The sequence below is a fragment of the Mastomys coucha genome, unplaced genomic scaffold, assembly GCF_008632895.1.
Source record: "Mastomys coucha isolate ucsf_1 unplaced genomic scaffold, UCSF_Mcou_1 pScaffold21, whole genome shotgun sequence".
In the NCBI taxonomy this organism is placed as follows: Eukaryota; Metazoa; Chordata; class Mammalia; order Rodentia; family Muridae; genus Mastomys; species Mastomys coucha.
This window is the reverse complement of record NW_022196904.1, coordinates 28,927,341-28,934,633: the sequence shown is the minus strand read 5'-3', so window position 1 is coordinate 28,934,633 and position 7,293 is coordinate 28,927,341. Positions and strand designations below refer to the sequence as shown.

The 7,293-nt window shown below is 42.6% G+C and overlaps 1 protein-coding gene across 17 annotated transcripts in view; it reads left to right on the top strand.

Moving 5' to 3' along the window:
- The window catches only part of Znf536 (zinc finger protein 536), a 455,136-nt gene that overhangs the window by 42,271 nt on the left and 405,572 nt on the right, over nt 1–7,293 (top strand). The gene's annotated exons all lie outside the window — the stretch shown is intronic.

Here is a 7,293-nt window from a genome sequence, read left to right as displayed (position 1 = left end):
GAGAGAGAGAGAGAGAGAGAGAGAGAGAGAGAGATCTTACCATGTACAGAGCCATCAGGGACATCTAAAGAGATGTGATTCCTGCCTCTCTGATGTGGCGGTGGTGCTCTTGAGGCTGTAGGAATCATTTGAGGATATCTGACTTTTAGATATCTGGATCTGAACAAATAAGTTGTTCTTAGGGATTCATTGTTTCATCTAATGTATCTTTTGGCTAGTTAATCAAGGCATGGGTGTGTCTGTGTGCATCTGGCTTGTGACATTCACGGGTCCCCTGCTCCTGACTGTCCATCTGAAGGTGCCATAGGCTGAGGTCTGCAGGCTGGCATTCAGATCTCGCCACTCACAGATGTGGCTCATACCCATGTTGTGGCAGACCAGAGTGGGAGGTGATCTCATTTCTAGTAGGTTCTGGCTTTCAGAGGACACTGTTTATTTCCATAGTCGTCCTTTTTTATTTTTCTGGTTTGGTTGGGATCACCTCTGAACTAACACATAATGTCAGATTTGAAGAGTAAAATGTCTGTATGTAAAAAGTCATTTTTTTTTAAAAAAGGAAATATTGTTCAAGCCAATATGAAGGGATTCATCTTTCCCTCCTCATTTGATCACAGTCATTGGCACCTCCAGGGGCTGCACATTAACTTGGTGCCACCAATGCATGTAAATACAAGAATCACCTGCATTTGATTCTTCAGGGATCTGAGTCTGCAGACGTTTCTTGTGTCCCTTCTTAGCCCACCAACCCCAGAATGAATATATGTAGCTAAAACAGAGTTGGGTAACAATAATGCTATGACTTATAACATGAGCTGGGGAAAATTCAAGATGTCTGTCATCCCTTACCTGAGGTAAATAACTGATTGACCTTTCCGGAGCTCTGATACTCTACTAATCAGAACCTGAAATCTGTATAACAACACTTCATTTACTTGATAGACAAAAGAACAATTGCAGTTGAAGTAATGTGATTTCTAAATAGACACTGCCTGTCAAAAATAAATGCATTAGAACTAAAATGTAGCTCAAGGAGACAATTAGCAAACAGAGGTGACACCGTAAACAGGTGCAGCCATTATTCCCAAAGCTTGTGGCAATATATTCGCGTCTTTTAGAGTGATGGAGGATCATGTGACGGTTTGGTGAATTATCTATCGGTATCATCTGACTGATGAAGCCCGCTGCTGTAGCAGAGCATTTAAAAACGCATCTCACAAATTACATGGTAGCCGGGAAAAATGCAGCTTTTTTTTTTTTTTTTTAAAGAACAATGCTTTGTAAAAGCTATGTGTTAGCATGCGTAATTTTTTTTTCCTTTGAAAGGATGGAGACTGTTTTATTATGCCAGGGTATACAGTCGGCTAAGGTTGTGCAAATTCATTACAGTGTTTGTGAATGTATAAAACATTTCCATTCTAGTTTTAGTGACATTGGATTTTTTTTTTATATATAATATGCTGTTTCTGAAACATCTGCCATCTCTTGTTACCTGTGGGCAGAAGAAAAAGAATAGGCCCTTTCTAAGAATGTTTATAAAGTCTTGACTAAAGTGGAAACGCTTGGGAGATGAGGGAGGTCAGACATTTTCCCCCCTCCAATGAGTAGTTAGATTTAAGAAATCCTGGGACAAGAAGTTTACCTGGACACAGGCAAAGGAGACTGGCTGTTAGCTGCCCTAGACCCCAAGCTCGTTTGTCCATACTGTGTAGCCACTGTCTGAATGAACAGGCTTCTGAAATATTTTCCTTTCTTCCCCCCCTTAAATCTGTCATCTTTGCTTATTTTGCTAACGCATGAGGGATACTTGAAGGAGCTATGGTTTTGACAGTTACGATCCTTCTTGTTACTGTAAAATCATAGGAATGCAGTATGAGCTATTCTCTGCAATCTCCAAATGGGTCTGCTCGTGACTTTCCATAACCATTTCTCCAGGATAACCAGAGCCAGACCCAAGGCAGAAACCTTAGAGACACCAGGAGTTCTGTTCTGCTGTGAGCCCAGGTGAGAAGAGGGTTACCATAACCGCCTCTTCTGTTTTCTGCACCCTGCACACTCCTGTTGGGCTCCAGGCATCTCATGCCCCTCTTTGGTCCCTCTTCACCCCCAGAACTTCCAGAGGCATCCAAGATTCTGCTTGTTTTGGTGTCTGAGGAAGTAAGGGTAGGGGTTTGGGGACCATCTGTGCTGAGGGATATCTGTTCCAGGCTGGACCACAGGAAGGGCTGACCTTCCTTCAGGGATAGGTGTATTCATTTTGCAATCAGACACAAATGACAATGGGCTGGAGAGCCGGCTCAGGGTTAAAAGTGTGCTCACTGATCCTGAAGAAGTACATCATCACCTGTAGCTCCAGCTATGGAGATCCAGCCCCTGGCCTTCATGGTCACTGCCCTGACCTACACATTCACGCACGTACACACACTTTAAAACATACCCTTAAAAATGACTACACCCATGTACTCAGAAGCCTGGACCTGGTTGTGTGATGTCCCTAGCCATTGAGATCTGTGTCTAGGACTGAGCTCCCACCCTTGGATCTCTGCTCAAATAGCTTCACCTGGACTCTTTCGGTATCAGCTCTTCAGAATATCAGCTCTTCAGAGGAACGGGCGTCAGGAGCTTTGTGTGTGTGTGTCTCACACCTCTAAGCACTCAAAAGAGTTTCCAGTGGTCAGTGGTAGGAATGAGCCAGCCAAGAAGTAAAGACATCAGGCTACTGAGAGTTGCTGGAGGTTCATGTTCTCTCTCTCTCTCTCTCTCTCTCTTTCTCTCTCTCTCTCTCTTTCCTCTTCTTCTTCTTCCTCCTTCTCTTCTTTCCCCCTCTTCTTTCTTTTTCTTTGAGATAGGGTCTTACTATGTGGATTCAGAGCAATCTGCTTGCCTCTACTTCTTGAATGCTGTGCCATTGCACTCAGTACCCTTATTTAAAAACATTTTTAAAGATTTATTTATTTTTATTTCATGTGTATATGTGTCTTGCCTGTATGTATGTTTGTGTTCCCTGTATGTGCAGTGCCCAAGAGGCCAGAAGGTGTTGAATCCTCTGGGACAAGTTGTAGATAGCTGTGATTCATTATGCGAGCACTAGGTCCTCTGGAAGAGCAGCCAGTGCTCTTAAATGCTGGCTTTCTTTCTAGCCCATTTGCCCACTTTCTTTTTTAAATCAAAAGATGATCTTAGAGCTGTTTGGATCTATGGTAAAATGAGCAGAAAGTATAGAGAATTGCTGAATACCTCGTCTACATAACTTACCCTGTTATTAACATTTTGAGTTAGATTAGCACATTTGTTATAACTAATAATATAATATGATAAATATATTTAATTGTTAGTTACATTTACTCTGTGTGTATGTGTGTGTATGTCCAAAGCTAACTTGTGGCAGTCCACTTTTCCCTTCTACTGTGTGCCTCCTGGGGATTGAACTCAGGTCTCCCACCTTGTTGCAAACCCCTTTAATCATTTAGCCCTCTCATCAGCCCCAGTATATATATATATATATATACATATATATATATATATATATATATATGTGTGTGTGTATGTGTGTGTTGTATATATTGCTTTTGCTTAATATGTGTCTTAATAGTTTATGATCAGTATACATATTTGTGGGATTCAGTGTGACATTTCAGGGTACTCATACTTTAGACAATGATCATATCAGGGTGACTAGCATTTCTGGTACCTCATACAGAGATATCTTTTCTGTTGGGAACATTCAGAGTCTTCTCTGTTAGCTGATTGTGCATTGTCTCTAACTGGAGTCTCTGGTTTTCTCTGTGATCTGCTTCTTTGCATTGTAGGATACATTCTCAGGGCTCCAAACTACAAGGAGGGACACATATCTTAACCACATTGTAAATAGTCTTGCTGCCCTACAAAGTTTGTATGCTTACTCCCTCATCCCTCCCCCGCATCTCTGAACCTCTGATAGGCACCGGTTATCTTTTTCAGAATATATGGTAGTTTTGTGTAGCTGGATGATTCATTTTTTTTTTTCCATTTTAGGCAAGCTCTGTATGTTCCAGGCTGGTTTTGAACTCAACATCTTCAATCTCTCGGCCTACTGAACTGGGTTTTAAGATTGGCTTCTTCATGTAGAAATAGGCATTTAAGCTCTCTCTGTATACTCGCATGGCTACGTAGCTCACTTCTTTTCAGTATTGAATACTTTTCCATTGTATGGACTTACCACAGTATGTCCATTCACCCACTGCAGGATACCTTGGCTGCTTCTCAGGTTTGGCAATGGTGTTAAAGATGATTCCATTCCATAAATGTTCTGCCCTGAGTATCTGTGAGCAACTTCTTGTATGGTCATAAGACTCAGCTTCTTTATAGGCACCAAGGAACATGCAGCTTGCTTGTACTGCAAGGCTATATTTAGCTCTGTAAGAAACTGCCAAACTGTCTTCTAAAGTGGCCACACTGTTTTGCATTCTCATCACCAATGAGTAAGAAACCCCGTGTTTTCTCATCCTTGCCAACCTTTGGTGTTATCATGGTGTTGGATTTTAGCCACTACAGTAAGTGTGTAAAAGTACCTATTTCTGCTTCACTTTGCAGTTCTCTAATGACAGGGGCTGTGGGGCTTATTTTACTTAGAATTGACTCCTTCCTTTCTCTTCCCTCCTTCTGCCTTTCCCACATTCCCTTCCTTCCTTCCTCCCCTTCTCTTAGCTCTTAGTTTCTTCCTCTCTTCCTTTCTCTCTTCCATTCTTTTCTTGTGCAAGGTCCCACAATAGAGCCAAGGGTGGCCTAGAACTTACTGTGTAGCTGAGTCTGGCTTCAAATCTATGGTGATTTTCTTCCCTTGGCCTCAAATGATGGTATTTACAGGTGTGAGTCACTGTGTTTAGGTCTTATCTGGTAAGGTGTTTGTTTAAGTCTTTTGCCCATTTTTTAAAAAAAGGCTTATATGTTTATTTTTTATGAATGTGAGTATACTGTCACTTTCTTCAGACACACCAGAAGAGGGCATTGGATCCCATTACAGATGGTTGTGAGCTGCCATGTGGTTGCTGGGAATTGAACTCAGGACCTCTGGATGAGCAGTCAGTGCTCTTAACCACTGAGCCATCTTTCCAGCCCCAACTTTTACCTGTTTTTAATGGATCTGCTTATTTCCTATTGAGTTTTCTTTGTATGTTTATGACCTCATTGTTCATTGGATACCTCTGGAGTCTTTCTTAGTGTGGCTCGTCTTGCTGTGCTAGTAGCTCTTTCTCCTTTGTGTGTCCCTGCCAAGGCAGCCGGTCCAGCTGAACCTGTATTTAATGCAATGGTACTTGTTTGCATTTGAGACTTCAGATTTAGGGAATTTAAGATCCAAAAGACATGGGGGCTGGAGAGATGGCTCAGTGGTTTAGAGCTGCAGCTGCTCTTGCAGAGGACCCAGGTTCAATTCCTAGCACCCAAAAGGTTGCTTACAACTGTCTGTTACTCCAGTTCCAGGGGATCTTATGCCCTCATTTGGCCTCTGAGTGTACCAGACATGCATGTGAGTGCAGACATATTTGCAGGCAAAATACCCACACATATAAAAGCCAACCAACCGACAAACCAAAGACACAAATGAAGTATGTTCTCCAGTATGTACACACACACAGGAAAGACCTAGTGCTCCAAAATAATGCCATTACTCCCATGGGATGATGGAGCTATGAATTAGTGTTCTGTTCCTACTTGTGACATTTTGCATGTTCCAAACTTTCCACCAATGAGCTTGGCTTACTCAATGATTAATTTTATAAAAGTAAAAATATTCGTGAGCCAGAATACAGAAGTGATTGCTGTACGAGAAAGGTCAAGATGGTCCAATCAGAATGCATGTAGCTTTTGTCTGGCCTAGATCTCTGGGATCAACATTCAGCTGACACATAATAAAAACTGGTTTCAGCACATCAGTTTTTTTTTTTTTTTTTTTTTTTTTTAACCACAGTCCAATTCAGTTGTCAACATAGTCTGATTTTTTTCCTTCCTTCCCTCCCTCCTTCTTTCCCTCCCTCCCTCCTTCCCTTTCTTCCTTTGTTCATCCCCCCATCTCTCCTTCCCTCCTCTCTCTCTTCTAAGCTTTGGTGAACTTAGTACTGGGTGTTCTAACAGCTACACATGACAGAAAGAAACAAAATTGGTAGGAAAGCTATATTCTGTTTAATTCCATTTACCCCCAACATTATCATTTACTATACAGAAAAGTATGAAGAATATTAACGAACCTCAATAGGGCAGTGTGTACTTGTAATCCCAGTGTTTGGGAGACTGAGGTAGGAGGGTTGTGAGTTCAAGATCAACCCGGGCTACATAGGGAGACCACATTCAGGACAACAATGGCAGGGAAAAGAATATTAATAGGACCTTTTGAATTTTCTAAGCGTGCATTGCATCTTAAGGTTACAGCCGGTCTCACTTTGAGCTGGTTGTAATTTGAGTGCTCAGTAGCCAGCCACACTTGACTAGAGGTTACCCAACCAGATAGCCCAGGACCGTCTGATTGTACAGCATCAGCGATTGCTTTTTAGTATCTGTGAATGGTAGTGGCTTGTGGGTAGCGCAGGTGAGTGGAGAACCACTGGGCTTTCCTGCTCTCATGCACTTCTGCTCAGGGAAGGCTACTGCGCAACCACCTGGCTGATTTGACGATGCTACTGACAGAAGAGGTACTTCTGCTTATGTGACAGCCTGTTAGAAAGCATTACAAATTTCCCAGCATCTTTTCTCTGTACTCTGTTGAAACCTCATCTTATTGGGTCCTGAGCCTACGGAAGGGTTCGCATCTCCTTAGTGCAGGGAGTAAGACATAACTACTTTGTGCTTTCTTGTTAGGAATGATATGAGACAGGGGTGAGGCAGAGCAGAAATTTTGGGCAAACTGATGCTCAGGTGGAGCCTACCAAGGCCTGGCTCTCAGTAATCTGCACTCCGATCCAGAGTGTGTGCGGACTGCTTCGTGCCAGTGACTGCGCATGCCTCTGTTTGCGTTTCTTCCTTTCTGGGAAACACATCAATCAGCTTGTGTTCTAATGGGATCAGCTCTTCTCTACTTTGTTCTCATGATATTTACCTCCTAGAAACGAAGACTAGGAGCCTAGTGATGCTGAGAATTGTGTCTGCCTGAGGGCAGAGTTGTAAGGGTCATTAAGGAGTCTTTTGAGTAGTAGGCATTAGGCCACACCCACTAGCCACGCCCTCTCCATTGGGCCACACCCCCTCCATGGGTTTCTCCAAGGCAGAGTGGTTCTTAACACTGGCTATCCTATTCAAGTTTACACCTCAGCTCTTCTACTCATT